The following is a 16120-nucleotide window of genomic DNA, read 5'->3' as shown; positions in this document are numbered from 1 at the left end:
GGCAAACAGAGAGGTATCCCTTATCAAAACAGGATCTGCGTGTGCTCTCAGGATGTCGACTGCATGAGGCATATTTTATTGCATTGCGGACAATATGATCAAGTGAGGGAACTATTGATTTTAAACCATTACTGGCAAATCGGCCGGATCAGTCCGAAGCCTACTATATCAAATATCTTCTGGATGACAAGTCCAATGATATCACAGTGGCCGTGGCAAAGTTTCTTTCAGCAGTCATACGAATCAAAGATCAACATACCCATGACTAAACAAACAACGCTTCAGTCTCCCTTCCCTGAGGGGTTGTCTATACGTATGTTATGGGTTGTTGGACCGTAATAAATATTCTATATATATTATCCACATGTGCACCCAGTATCTAAGAGTGTGTTCAGGATGTGGACAGTGTAGAAGTCAGAACAAAGTCAACCAGTTCCAGTTGGAAGTATGATTTTCAAGTTAAGTCCAAGGCAGTGCTCCAATATGATATAGACCCCAACCAAGCCTTTGTATCGATAAACATTGCAATTCTAGTCTTGATGATTGCCTTTAAGGGGAGAATGCAATGAATATCCTGCAAGCAGCAGAGATTTAGGATCAGATTTTCCCTTCTCTTATGGGCTACCTTCCCAGGTTGACGAGTCCTATCTGCCCCTAATGCCATAGCCTACCAAATTTCAGGAAGTCTTGCTTTTGGAAGCCAAGCAGTGCCGGATTTATGTATAGGCTAAGTAGGCTGAAGCCTTGGGCCTCTAAATCTAGGGGGCTTCACCAGCCTGGCCAGGCCTTCGGAGAAATTGTGAATTGCAGAATTTTAAATACCCGTCGTCATCCTTGGCTTCACTCAATTTTGTTTATAACATCCTTCCATTTTCTTCTAGTTGTGAGGGTGGGAGATGGGGAGGGGCCTCACAAGTGGAGTAGCCTAGGGCCTCTCATCTAAATCCAGCCTTGAAGCCAAGTTTATATTCCTTCCTATCTTAATCAGGTTTTTGTTTGTTGTTAAATGTATTTTATAGCATGTGCAGTGCTTGGCACAATGACTCTCCTAAGATGTAGTCATTCTACCCTCCTTCCCAAATACAGAAGAAATAGCAAGAAGCAGCAGCAAACATACATTCACAACTCCCAAAGCTAGGCTTTAAAATCTGAAAATTTTAAGCCAGGTTTGGGGAACTTTTGCACACTCACCTTGAAATTGCTGAATGGCAGCTCCCATAATGCCTGACCATTCACTCTGCTTGCTGCGGTTGATGGGAGTTTTAGTTCAGCAACATCTAGAGGGCCAAAGGTTCCCCACATCTGTTTTAAGCATTCAAAAATACACATATGAAAAGTTCTCACACCCCCATCCAAAGGCCAGCATTTAGATTTTGTTCTGTTTGTTTGTTTTTTAAATGAAGGCCATCTTTATATTTGGGAAAGAGCAATGACAAATGATTAATCCCACCCTGCATTCAAAAGGAGATTAAATACAGGCGAAAAAATTAGTCAAGTGTGCCCTTTACTGCTGAGAGAAAAATAAAGAATTTGAAAGTAATGCATAATTTTTCAGATTTTCAACATGTGTGAGGTTGACATGAATTAATCCTATGGACACCACTGCTCCTTTTTTGTCCCTTTGTTAGACTGCTGAATGATAAAAAGCAGAGTTTTAAAAGGTTTTACAGCACATTTTGAAGCATGCACCTAACAGGCACATATAGATTTTCAGCCTGATAATCTTAGGCTGATTTAAAAATACAGTATGCATAAATATAGCTCTCACACTGATTGGTCATACAGATGTCCCTGGATTATGTGGCATTATATTTGCATGTCTGCTGCAGGCTCTGTATACCGGATGTAGATTTTACTGGTCTCATTCTTGAGATTCGTTTGAAAATGCAAAGCTTTTGAATTTCCAAGCTATCTAGGAATACGCTGTTCTCGCTGCAGAATGCGTCTTTTCAGCAGCTGTGCACCTGAGTAGTTTTATATTTGGAAAGGCATCTGAGAAGTGAGAAGGGGATGCTATTTATAATGCTAATTATAAGGTTCACAAACTGAGGGGCTTCTGCTCTATAATCATTTGACACAGCTTTAATCTACAGTAACAAAGCAGAGCTGTCAGTTGATTGACTTCACTTCCAGATGGTTGAACCAGGTTTATTTCACTGTCGCGTGTGTCAGCATTAACAAATATACATCAAACATAGCTGGAAGAGGCAGAGAGTTTTACCATTGTGAACTAAATTATAAATACTAGGGCAGCAACCCCAAGATACGCCTTACGTCTGTCTCATTTGGTAGCAGCCAAATCTGATTTAATTTGATATTTGGGACTGAATTAATCCTCCTTGATTCACTGTGTTTACTGACTTGGAAACCTGAGACTGTTCTACATCACCCTTGTTATTTGGAGTACCCACATTCATTCGTTAAGAAATAAATAATAAAACAACAACAGCCATAGATTTAAAAAAATAGTTCCCCGTTGATGACTCTGAGTTTAATTTTTTTCCCCTAGTAGGATCAGTAATGTTCAATCTGACTGAAATTTATCAAATAGCCCATACCTCATTTTGTCTATTACATTTTTATCTCTTGCATGCAGTGAGAGAGATATGTGAGAATGACAAAATGAAGTGGGGCATGACAGCCTTGGCCCATATTGCCCATATTAAGGCTAAGTGTGGAGTGGGGAAATGGGTGATAAAAATGCCAGTGTGTAAATAAGAAAAAGATGCACCACAGAATCATCTGCCCACCGATATGCCCAGCAAGGAGTACAGTACAGCCCATATGAAATGCAGCTGCACGGTCATTGATGACATGCATTACTGTAGAGCAATAAATGGTTAAATGGGCAAGAAAACAAAACCAATTAAAGGTAACTGCAATGAAGAAGAATTAGAGAGATTAATCTCTTTAAAGCTGTTGGTAGCTTAAAATAAGTGTTAAACATCCACTTCAGCAAAATTGGTGTGTTTTACTAAAGAGGCACAGAGAAAGTGTGTTGAGTAAGAGAGAAAACATTTATTGTAATCCCAAACCTACCGTACATGCATAGAAATGAGCCCACACTCAATGGGACTTAATTCTGAATAGATGTGCCCATTGCTTTTTTCTGGGGGAATGCAGGGGTACGCATACCCCTAAACATTTTGTGAATCTAAGTTTGGCATCATTGAGGGGCAGTATTTCAATATGAATAGGAAAATGAGAGTACCCCTAAACTTTTTTTTTAGAAAATAATCACTGGATGTGTCTAAGGTTGCAGTGTTTATCATTTTTATCTCAAAACCAAATATAACCAAAAGATACTGAGTTAAGGAAATCCTCTCTCTCTCTCTCTCTCTCTCTCTCTCTCTCTCTCTCTCTCTCTCTCTCCATCTCCTACCTCTGTATTGTGTTGTGTTGCCACAGTGTTCTTTATGATAATTAAATAAAGATGACTATAATTTCTTTAGAGGTAATTCTGTCATGCTGTGTTACAGTTTTAGCCAAGCACATTTCTTCAGCAATGACCTAGCATGTTGTGGAAAATATAGCAGTTCTGCAAGAATAAACAATTTAAAGACGAGCACTTCTGAAATGGAAAACAACTGATTTCAAAGACAATGAAGTCATCCTAACCTACTGGCTTTGACTCCCTATATATATCCTTAAAGAAGGAGAACAAAGCAGTACACGTCAAGCCTCCATTATAGACAGAGGTTCTTAATAATCTAACAATATTAAAGTTACCCAGTCTAGTATCTGAGACAGCTGACATGCAAGATTTGACATTTGATGCTTGGCAGCCTTTGTTATCCACTGTTTGATAGCTGATCATTGACACCTGACATTTGTCAGCTGAACTTATTTGACAATACCTGACCTTTGATGTCCAGATTTATTTCATATTTTTGACTTTCAGTATTTAATTGTTTCTATGATCAGGAGTATTTGTGAAGTTCTATACAAAATGTGTTAAATAAAAAGCTCAAGACTATTGTGCTCGAATGAACTAAGGGCCATAGTTCGTCACGCTAACCTGAGCTCCTTCATCCCACCTGCTGTCTTTATGTTATCTTACTCTACACCAGGCTCCAATAGATAAAAATAATCTTTAAATAAAAAAAATGATCTATCACATTCAGTTAAAATAACATCCTAAGAATACACCCCAACTTACAATAAAAAATAAAATAGCAGACAATCCAAAATATATCCCACATTTCTTCTGAGGAACTCCAGCTGGCTTTCCCCATTTTGTGGAACAGCATTCCTGCTGAAATATGACAAGTACCCATGAACGCTACTTTCCAGGAAAAGTCTCAGGCTGAGATATTCATATATTTTTTATTTTAAAAACTATTTTCAGCTTGTACTGTTTTGGAAACTATTTTAGTTGTTTTAATGGTATGCCTGTATATCTTGAGACATATATTTCCTTGTCCCAACCAGTTTTTACTGATGGTTTTATAATTTTGTTTGCTGTATGCCACATTGCTGCACTTTTTGAAAGTGCAATCTAAAAATATTTAAAGAAACAATATTTTTAAAACTTGTTGGCATCTGCCTGTCTTGAGAGACAATGGAGGGTGAAGTTGAACAGCTGCGTTAGCAGCACCAAAATTACCTCCTCAGGTGCAAGTCTAGGCAGTGTGTCTGGAGGTCCTGGGCTGCCCAGATGACAAGACCTCCATCTCAGCCTCACTGATGTGGTCCAAAGGAAAACAGAACAATACATTTAGCACCAGCTTGGCTACAGGAGTTTCCAGAAGGAGGCATACAAGGCGCCCTCCAATCGTCTTAGGAACTGCATTCTGGATTCGTGTAGGCTTTATAGCCCACAAGGCAGTGGAGGTTTAGGACCAGAGTTTTCCTTCTCCTAGGTAAGCTTCTATAATGATCTCTGTCAGCGTAATAAGCAGCCTAATAAGCAGCAAGGACTCTCCGTCAGTTTTATGTAAGTTTATTTACAAGAAAAACACACCCAGATACTGGTGTTCTGCCTGCTCTCATTAACCTTCCTCCAACAGGAAGGACACCAAAATCCCGCCTTTCTTCTCCTTCTCTTCCGTTGCTCTCTGAGCTTCTCTAACCTCCTCGTCCGGGGACTGCACAGCTGGCCTGTCTCTTCCCCCAAAGACACAGCCTCCGATTCTGGCTTATCTGCTGATTGCCTGGCAACGCTTTGGCCAACTTCCAGCTCTCCCTCTCCTTGGGAGCTAACAGTGTCTTGCCTGGGAAGGATGGGCTGGGCTGTCTTCTCTAAATTCAGACAGACAGCTCCCAGCTGCAGAGTTGGCTTCTTGCTTGCTTAGCTCAATTTCTGAGGCCAGTTCTTCCACTGTGCTCTGGGGGGGGGGGGGAGCACGTTCCTGACAGCTACCTTCCCTGGTTCATGAGCCCCATCTTCCTGTCACTTCTCTCTGCAAGCATGTGCAGAAACCACATTCTTGACCACTGGACTCACTATGGGCCTTGTCTGCTCAATCTGCCAGAGCCTGTCTTTGCATGCAGGGGAAGTCCCTAATTCACTGAGGGTTTCTTACCCATTGGGTACCCTCACTTAGTTCAGCTGGCCAGTTTAAACCATTTCTGGGGTGTGGGCACTATCGAATGCTGACAGCTTCTATGAACCACAAGTGAGAGCTGAGTGCATAGTGGGGACCAAGGGTGGACAAACTACCCCAGAAGGAGCACAATGTGTCCCCCACCAGAGGTACTCCTCTCCTCTAATACCCCATATGTAAAAGGTGATTCATAAATATAACTACAGTAACTACAATAATAATAGGTTGCTCCTATTTTTATCTTCACAATGACCCTAGCCCAAGGTCACCTAATAAGCTTCATAGCTGAACTGGGATTTCAGTTGTGTTTTCCCAAGTCCTAGCCCATCATTTTAGCCAGCCCACTGCACTAGCTCTCCCCCAAGGCTCCTTTCCCTTCTTTGACATTTTCTCTGATTCTGCCTCCAATTATACTTGCATATTTCTTCCTGAAATTTGCTTCCAGTTTTTCCCTTTTCTCTCAGGACACCATGAGTAACACACATAAGCTGTGTTTACAAAAAGCTTTTACAAGCAAGAGGGATGATTAATGCCCTTAAATTTGCATTGAAATCAGGGCCTTCTCTCTTTTCCTGTTGTTGCCTTCCACCCCCAGATTTGTCAGGATCTCAGATGTGAACAGCTGCAACAAAACATTGATTCCTTACTATATTACATTTACATTAAAACAATACTGTAAAAAAATGAAATGAAATGAAAGTATATAATTCTGCTGTTTACAGTACACTCACCCCTAGTGGCTTACAGGCCTAAGATAAATCCTTTTAGGAATCAAAATCATGTGCTGATGGACTGGGTTGGGCATTAGGGCAATCCTTTGTCTTGGATCGAGGGGAGGTTGTAGTTTCTGCCTGCCCTTCCAAACACTGGGGTATCCCCTTAAATGGATCTAGGGGGAGTGGTCAGGTCCGGGGGCCATGGCTGGGCCAGGACCGAGAACTCTCCCCCAGATGGTGGTCCCAGGGGGGGGTCACCCTATTTGCTGTAAGTCTTAGGGACACCCCTGTCTGGTGGGTGGGCCAGAAATATTTTGATTGCTCCATGCCCAAGCCAAACATCTTTCATCTCTATTCAATAAAGTTGTGACCTGTTTTGATCTAAATCAGTCTATGTGGTCCTTTATTTGTCTGCAGGTTGGGGTCTGGGGAGTACGATGCCTGGACCCGCAAGTAGGATTTATGCATTGGTAAAACAAGCAATAATCAGACTAGATTAAGACTGGTGCTGCGCTATGTATCAGGGTTGGCATACCAAGAAAAACGTAGACTTTTATGGTACAGAGTTCCATCAGTCTGGTTAAAGCTATTTTTGTTTGCTGGTTTAATGAGGTAGCTTGTTTTAATTTTGCCAAGAGTTATTAAACTGCACATGCTCACCGTATTCTTTGTAGTCAATGAAAGTTTATGTATTCTTACATGTGTCAGTCTTGAAGATACTTCCAGGCATATTTTCTGATAGCTTATTTTAAGCCACCTTAATCTGCCTTTGCTGATGTCATACCTACAGAAGGAAACCTAGTTATGTCTTCTATTAGAACAGTTAGGACCCCTCCCATCATTCCCAGTTTTAAGTTCAATGGCATCTTAAATTAAGGAGTCTTTCATTCTGTATTTTAAGAGGGTTTTATCAATGTGGTGAAAGTAAAGATTGCTCGGTGAGCCACCTGAGATACCTTTATTTAGCATTCTTAAATTTTAAAGTGTGCATCTCATTGTCCACCTTGGCCTTTGAAGATGGTTCATCTCCCTCACTGATCCCCTGCCAGCCACAAGTTTAAATAGCACCTGTAACCTCCAGGCAAACGAAGGCACAAACCAGCTGGCAGGCTTATTTGCACAGTAATGAGTCCTGTCTACTAGCCTGCAGTGGACTGATGGAGGGAAAGAGATTTCCTTCCAGTACTGCTGGTTAAATGTGATTGACAAAACAGTGTGATACATGCTTCAGTTTCCAAGCCTCTCCACCACTCCCATATCTCCAGAAGATCTATATTCTAAAAAAAGGGGGAAAGATATTTTTCTGAGAATAGGTGAAATTTATAGAACAAGTGGGAAATCAGCTGTTGTGCATGGTTTTTGCATGACTTCTACTGCAAAATATAAAAGATTGATGTTAGGCAATTGCCTTCACTGTATGGTTTTCAGTACCTGCCAAAAACTGTTTTTGTTTAAGCAAGTCTATCCAGACATGCACATTTGACACACATTTTAATATGCTATTTTATTTTGTAATGTATATTTGTAGAATGGCTGGTTTTATTTTGAAAAAGAATTAAGCTAACTTGTTCTTAATATTGAATCTTATTAATGGTTTTTCTGCATACATTTTATGTAAATCACATCGAAGTTTTGATGATTAAGCCAGTCTATCACTTGGTATCTAGAGGTAGAAGGAGTCTTTTTTTCCAGCACGAGAGACAGTGGTGAAAAGGAGACCACATCTGACTTCAGACTGGCTGCCTTGAGCCTTTAGCTGCTCTAATTCTCTCCGATTCGAGGCTTCACAGCCACCTATGAGTCTACATCTCAACTTAGAAAGGGGACAGAAAAAGTCAGAATGCTGACCCTGGTGTGATTTGAACACACAACCTTCTGATCTGGAGTCAGACGCGCTGCCATTGCGCCACAGGGTCATTGACAGTTTTAAACTCTGGTGGAAGGTACTCATAGGACTATCTGCTACCATCAGTTGCAGGGCCAGAGAAGACACTGCCTTGAGTGCGTTGCAGCAGGGGACCGTGAGGTGCAGTGGAGATTGAACTCAATTTCTAGGCTGCGAGGCATTGAATAACTGCAAGTTTGAGTTCTGCTAGAGTAACATATCCTACTCCAAAAGAGTCAAATTTCCTAAGTTTTTGTGTGCTTGCATGAACTAGGCATGTCCTGCTTCTGGGGCATAGAGGTCAACACACAGGATGTAGGCTTCCAGTGAGAGGGGCGCTAAAGTAGTGGCGGGCCTTGAGGTCTCAAATTTCAGTGGTGCCCTGTGCAATGCCAAAATTTGGCACTTCCTGCCTCTCATCTTTCATTCTACATCATAATTGTGACACCCCCTGCTGTGCCCCTGAGGCTCTGTGCCCAGTGTGACCAAACCAGTTGCACTGCCTTAAATTTGCCTCTGACCAAAGGTTCCTCATCTGGATTTGGAACAGAAAGTTGCGTGTAAGTATGGACAGATGTGTCCATCTCAGTTCCCCTGTTTTCTCCCTTTTCCAATCTTAGTTCAATTGTCCCCATTTCTGCATTAGTTTGTGTTATATTTTTTTTCAAAAGGATCTGCATGAAAACCCATATAATTTTTGAGAATCATTTTTCTATGCCATTTTACCTAAAATATCTATCTTCGCAAGCATGTTTCCATAATACTATGCATTCTTACAAACTTAAAAAACAAATAAACTTGGAGAGTTGCATCACAACATTCAGAGAATTGTAAGTTTCAAATGATAGCTTTGTTATGGTTTTCATATTCATTTCGAAATTGCTAATTTTTAAAATGTGAATGGAATTATTATTTTTATCCCATCCCTATTTGCAAGTTTTGGTCCTACCTGGCCTGTAAGATGTGTTGCTGTCCTTTGCAATATGCTAAAGCACTGTGGGGCCATGCCCTTACCTGCATCTCATCTGAGACCTCACAGTGGGTAGGCAGAAAAAATAGAAGTGCTGACCCTGGTGTGATTCGAACACACAACCTTCTGATCTGGAGTCAGATGCTCTACCACTATGCCACAAGGTCAGTTGTGCCAGTTTTAGACTGTTCCTTCGAGGCACCGGATGCCTCCAGTCAGAGGAAGTAAAAGCTTTCACATCTGGCTTTAGATCAGAAGATTGTGAGTAAGGATAAACATATTTTTCAATTTCAGTGCCCTTGTTTTCTCATGTTAAGTTCAGTTGACCCCCTTTCTGCAACAGATTGTGTATTCTCTCCATCATCTGTATTTCAACTGACCCTGGATGGGTGGAGGGGAAAAAAAAAGAATGCTGACCCTGGTGTGATTCGAACACACAGCCTTCTGATCTGGAGTCAGACAAACTATTGTTGTGCCACAAGGTCACTGCTTATGCACCTAATGACAGTTGTAGACTGACTGCATGACCAAAGATAGTTGGGGGGCTGTCTTCTTGCAGGTGAGAAAAGACAGTGTTGTGGCAAGTTTGAGGCAGGGATCTGTAACACAATCAAAAGCACTTTAGATCAATAGCTGGCAGCAGAGTGGTGGAGTGGCTAAAAACAGCAAAAATAATATTAATTAAAAAGGCAGAAGCACAATTATAGTCCATCCACTCACAAACAAACAAGCCCTAGCTCAGCAAATGGAGTCAAACACACATAGCCACAAAAGGTCCTTTTTTTCTGAAACAGGCAACAAATATCTGCTGAATTCTGCACCAATTGACCAGTCTTTGCTGTGCTTGAGCATACAATGCAAGGCTCATTTCCACTGTGCTGACGTCATGGCAGAGGGGTGACTCCTCTCGCAAGAGAGGCTGTAGTACAAAGGATCCTGCATCAGGAGGCTGTGGGTTTGAGTCCTGCTCTCCCTTGAGTTGTGGGCTGTTGTCTTTATGCACTGAGCCAAGAAATGGTGTGAGATAAATTTATTAAGTTTTCCTTTTAATGAGAACTTGTTTAATTTGGGCACCTCAGACTAGTACATGAAGTGAAACACAGCTATCATTGAAAATGCAGGCTTTGAATTTTGTGACGCCGTTCTTTAACCTAAACACGTATACAAAAAAACCTTGTATTAGAGGAAAGTGTACACAAAAATATTGATGAAACTAATGAACATAAGTGCATTAAATAAGGGAAGATTGCTAGCAAAAATGCAAATCTGAGGGGAAATGCACACACAAAAATTGATACAGATTTTCACATTATTATTTTTTAAGTTCACAAACCAAGGGGGAAATGGAGTGACTTGAACTTAAGCTGAGGCAATAAAGCCCAAAGAGAAAACAAAATGGATAGATTCATCCTTTCCTAGAGCTGAGGCCACATGACTATTCCTTTGCCTTCCTCTTAACTGGCAATAGGGGAAGACAAGAACAAAAGTCAGAATCCTGACCCTGGTGTGATTTGAACACACAGCCTTCTGATCTGGAGTCAGACGCGCTACCATTGCGCCACAAGGTCGGAGACACTTTTAGGCTGTACCCTTGGTGGAAGGTATTTATGGGGATGTCCACAACCGTTAATCATCAAGCCATAAAAGGCACTGGTTTGAGGGAATTAACAGTAAGGAAGGGTAGTGAGCTATTTAAATAATACAGGTTTGCATTCTGCTGGAGCTACCCCCCCCCATTTTCCTTTTTGGTCGCTTGCAGGGCTGCTAACTTCAATAAAATATGGGGGGGCAGGTAAGCCCCACCCTGCGAAATTGATCACATGACGTAGTGCATGCACACCATTTCAATGGCAATGCCCATTAACTTGGGGGGAGCCCAGCCCCTCAAATATTTTATTGGGTTGGCTCCTATGGTCTCTTGAGACTGAAAAAATGCCAAACCAGCAAAAATTCCCAAAGGGTATATCTCTGCATCATAAGAAGAACCCTACTTGGCCTACTAGGTCAAGACCACATTCAGACCAGCATCTTGTTTTTACAGATGCTTATGGCTGGAGTTTTCTGATATCAAGGGACGCGGGTGGCGCTGTGGGTTAAAACACAGAGCCTAGGACTTGCTGATCAGAAGGTCGGTGGTTCGAATCCACATGACGGGGTGAGCTCCCATTGCTCGGTCCCTGCTCCTGCCAACCTAGCAGTTCGAAAGCATGTCAAGTGCAAGTAGATAAATAGGTACCGCTCCGGCGGGAAGGTAAACGGTGTTTCTGTGCGCTGCTCTGGTTCGCCAGAAGTGGCCTAGTCATGCTGGCCACATGACCCGGAAGCTGTACGCCGGCTCCCTTGGCCAATAAAGCGAGATGAGCGCCGCAACCCCAGAGTTGGCCACGACGGGACCTAACGGTCAGGTGTCCCTTTACCTTTACCTATGGCAGGAGTAAGAACTGTTTCAACCCAGGTACTCCAAAAAAGGATTACTTGTTACTTGCTAGGCAACTGTCTTCTTCCTGACCAGCTATATTTGCTCATCAGTTTAAATGCCTTGTGAACACTATAAATACTTTAGTAGAATTTCCCAATTTCTATTGGAGATGTCACGATATCTTTCCTAAGTCCAGTTAATCACTTCATGCTTAACAGTGCCTCATTATTTAAATGACTGTATCTGACTGGCAGCTGCATGCCTAGTGGAGCACAGCTTGTCAGATAGGGATTGGTTCAGTTCTGGCAGGGAACATTGTCCAAATCTTCTTCCTACCAGACTGCCTGGCTTGATTAAAGGGCAGAACCTGGGGAATCTGAAGGAGATTCCAGAGGGAGATTTTTGCAATAAAAAATAAGCCCTGTCATAGTGGCAGACATTCAGGCAAATTATGGGCAGCTCCCACCGATGTTCCCTCTTGATATCAGAAAATGAACCAGAGATGGCGTCCTGTGCCAAAGAGCATCTGTAAGCGGTGTGACAAAAAACAGAAACAATCAAGCAATCCTGGTCAGTGATACTCAGCTTTAGGAAAAACTGTCCTCCTCAGGCTCCTTGAAGGTGATCAGTTTCTACAGAGTTTATTAATGCTGTCCTTCTGTGGCAGTCAGGTCAAATGCCAGTTTTAACCGGGGTGGTGACAATGTCAGGTTTAAGGAGTTCATGTGTGAGAAATTCGATTTGCAAGATAACATCTACAGTTCTAATTGAAATTCTATTTTCAGTGAAGTGTGACACATTTTTTTATATATATAAAAAAGCTGGATGATTCAGTGACATTCCTGCTTTTAATGACTGGAGATATCAGCATGGCAAGGACAGATAACCTCTGAATTTTCATCCAATGTTTAAGGACAATTCATGGATTGCATAAGTAATAGGATTACCAAAAGACTAGCAATTAAAAAATGACTTACTGTGGAACTATTGCCACCCAGGGATAGCTAAAGTTGTGCCCTCCAGATGTTTTGAACTACAACTCCCACCAGGCCAAGACCGCATAGTCTGTGGTGGAAATTACTAGAGATACTCCTGACTAGTTCTTTAGAACATTTTTTTCTGCCATGAATAGAGTCTCTCAGTGTCCTTTGTAGCTCAACTTCCTCAAGGAGCCAAAGGCAGCATATATTATCTCTACTCCCAGTTTTATCCTGAGAACAGATAAACAGTACAGGAACATAGGAAATCACCTTATACTGAACCAGACCATTAGTTCTACTCAGTATTGTCTGCACTGATGGGCAGTGGCTGACCAGGGTTTCAGGCAGGACTCTCAGTCCTACAAGGAGGCCCTGCATTGAACCTGGGGCCTTTGGCATAGAAGGCTGATGGTCTGAGCCACGGCCCTTCCGTAAATCTGCGAGATAGTTTCAGCTCAGATATTAGTAGCCAAAAATTGAAAACACCAACAAAGAAGAATGAACATTTTATAGAAAATGGGAAGGTATGAGTTGGCATGGAATGCTAAAACATAAGCCATCATATTTATTTCCAACCAAGTGTTTTATAAGTTTTGTTAAATAAAACTAAATATTACACACACAAATGGAGGGCTTGACTGACAAAAAAAAAGAAGACTCATTAGAAGAGTGAAGTAAGTTTATTCAGTACTGGAAGAGACTGTGGATTCAGAGGATACCTTAAAATAGGAGAAGAATTTATCTTCAGAATCAGCCTTTTGATATCTCTAATTCCTTGGGAGTTTCAGCATCAGAAGGGCCCATGATGTCAGCACCTCTGCAGTTTGAGAAATTTGCATTTCCTTCTTCTACCTTTGAGGACTCCAGCTTTGAAGTAGGCCCCAGCCTTGTTGATACTGCTAGGGTCAATGTCTCCTAAAATAGGTTGGATCCCTTCAAGAGTAATGTCTTCAACTCATCAAGGACAAGACTAGCTGCAGAGGAAGCTGCAATCTAATGCTCATTCCAGGTATTCTAATTATGGCCATACTGAAGTCTGCCTTATCTGATTCTTGCCTAGAGACTGCAGGAGCTGTCCAGGGTGCTACACATGTTGCTTGTTGGCCCTTTGGACCTTGAACTCTGCTTTGCCTGACTTTGTTTATCTGGACTTCCCTCTGCTTTGTCTTACTTTCCCTACTGATATCCTTGAACTGACTTTGGCAATTGGATGCTGAAGAGAAGCTAGTGGTTTGTGACCTTGTGTCCCTGGAATCTATGAAGAGAGCATGACTGTCCTAGAGCTAGAACCATATTCTCCTACTGGGACCACTCCTTGGGACCAAAATGGTTGTTTTATGCTCTTTGTGTGCTGTTCCAGCTGTTAATGCTCTTTTATGCTGCCATTCTTTAGTGAGAGCTAAGATGAAAGCATTTCATTGTGATTTAAGCAGAACTTTCCTACCTGTACTAGGAATTCAAATCATTTAATTATGAAGTGGGGGTGTTCAATTCCCCATTATCAAAGTACTTATGGAAAACTGACATCAGATGTCCTCTGTAAGAATATATATACATGCACATCTCAGAGACTAAACATGTTTGCTTTCAAATGCTCTGTCTGGTGTTTGGCTAATAATAAGATTCACATCTAATTGGTAATATCTTTGAAGATTTTTATACCTGAATAAATAATTGCCATTTGAACTTCTTTTGAAACAGCACTCATAACAAACCTAATACAGTTGCATGAACTTCTACACACTGTGTTTAGACTAAGGCTTCCAGACAGTTGATTCTCTGTGTCCATCTTTTCTGTTTAGCAATACAGCTGACTTTGACCGAAAACGTTTCAGATGTTTGTTGATGAATGTTGCCAATCACAAAGTTATATTAATAGCTCTTATTAACGAATTGGGAACTTTGCAAGGTTGACTGCTTTGCTGATTAAATCAGAGGAGCTTTTCCCCTTTTGAAATGTAGCATTCCTAGCAAAGAGCCAAAAAGGTAATGAGAGTTCTGAAGTCCAACATCTGTTTTGTTGAGAGAGATGTATCACGTGTTTCTCCAGTTTAGTTGCCAAGGTGTTGATATTATTACTGACATCATACACTGCAGCGGTGTTCATGCTTCCTATCTCTCTGTCTCTCATCATTATCTGATAATGCCGTTGGAAGGACAGCCAATTAATCCCAGACATAGTGAAAACAGGAAATAGAAAGATGTCAGATTTGCCTTTTTGATGTATTTGATGCAAAGGTGAATGGCGGGAATGTACACTAGCCAGAGCTTGAATTGTTGTGTGTGTATGTGTGTGTTAGGAAAGTAGGGTGACCTTTTAATGAAAACCACCAGTTGCACCCCTGGCTACTCATGATTTTAAACAAATCACGCTGCTTGTAGTCTTTACAAGATCCTTTTATGGGGACTCCCACAAAGGGTAAGTGGACCAGCCTCCTCCTTTCCTCCCTTGAATTTACAGATTAGACATGAGTGGATCTGGATCAACATTCATAATAAATAAAGCAGTGTAAAACTTGAGACCAGAGTGCCTTCCATAGCCAGGCACACAGCTACAGAGAGACCTTGGTTAGAGATCCAGGCAGAAGGGCCATGTAGAGACTCTTGAATAGAAAGGTGAACAAATCATTCTGAAAAGGAGCTCAGGAGGTCATCCAAAAAGATGGGAAGCATAATCTGCCCCTTCTGGGCAGTATGGTGAGATCAGTAACAACTTCCTTTAATTAATAAAATGATCCTTGCTTCTTTTTTGTTTGAAGTCAAGCAGCATATAAAGACCCATTCATGTGTAGGGCACTCATGGATTCAAGCCAGAGTGGGATCATGCTCCTCTCCTCATGATTATTAAATTTTATATCCTTCCCTTCCTCCCAAAGGAGCTATGGGCAGCAAACATACAACTGATGAAACAATGAAAACATCTAAGAACATGCAAAAACAACCCCAATACAGGGAAATGCCACTACTTAAAAGGGTTATTGGAAGAGGGTCTATTTGGCATATCTCTGCACTGCAACAATTGATATGCCCAATGACAGCTACAATGAGTGTGGTTGTGGTTCTAGGAGGCAGCTGCTGCTTATGAGCAAGATTTGTCTTACATACAACCACAATCAGTCATCAAAGGGTGGAGCTAGCACAGTGACATAGCATAGCTCAACTTGAGTTTCAAGCCATGAATGCTGCACACTTGAGTGAGACATGAACAGGGCTTAAGTGTGTGCTGCATTTGATGCTTTTGTCTCCTAGTATGACCTGGAAGCTGTATGCCGGCTCCCTCGACCAGTAAAGCAAGATGAGCCCCACAACCCCAGGGTTGTCCGCGACTGGACCTAACCTCAAGGGTCCCTTTACCTTTTATGAACCACACACTAATCAGTATGTCATTTAGCTCTTTGTAACATAGCCTAAAATTCAAAGGTAACTTTTGGTTAGGATACATAATGGATAGAACACATATTTAGCAGGCTAATGTCATTCATCTGCTGCTGGATTGTATCACCAAAAGTGCTATGGCAGGTGGGATGCTGGATGTTTGTGCTTCCCTACATAAAAAGCTTCATGTGCACACAAAACTGGGTGTTGGGGATCAGCCTCTAGCCTT

At 41.6% G+C, this 16120-nt stretch overlaps 3 non-coding genes across 3 annotated transcripts; all 3 read right to left on the bottom strand.

The window, feature by feature from the left end:
* Positions 1 to 8106: 8106 nt before the first annotated feature.
* TRNAW-CCA (transfer RNA tryptophan (anticodon CCA)) lies at positions 8107 to 8178 on the bottom strand. Its single transcript has one exon. It is a non-coding gene; the product is annotated as a tRNA-Trp (tRNA).
* Positions 8179 to 9212: 1034 nt separating this feature from the next.
* TRNAW-CCA (transfer RNA tryptophan (anticodon CCA)) lies at positions 9213 to 9284 on the bottom strand. The gene has a single exon. It is a non-coding gene; the product is annotated as a tRNA-Trp (tRNA).
* A 1329-nt stretch (positions 9285 to 10613) lies between these two features.
* Positions 10614 to 10685, bottom strand: TRNAW-CCA (transfer RNA tryptophan (anticodon CCA)). The gene has a single exon. It is a non-coding gene; the product is annotated as a tRNA-Trp (tRNA).
* Positions 10686 to 16120: the final 5435 nt, after the last annotated feature.

The sequence above is a fragment of the Podarcis raffonei genome, chromosome 10 (assembly GCF_027172205.1).
Source record: "Podarcis raffonei isolate rPodRaf1 chromosome 10, rPodRaf1.pri, whole genome shotgun sequence".
Classification (NCBI taxonomy): domain Eukaryota; kingdom Metazoa; phylum Chordata; class Lepidosauria; order Squamata; family Lacertidae; genus Podarcis; species Podarcis raffonei.
The sequence above is the reverse complement of the archived record's forward strand: the minus strand, read 5'-3'. Positions and strand labels throughout refer to the sequence as shown.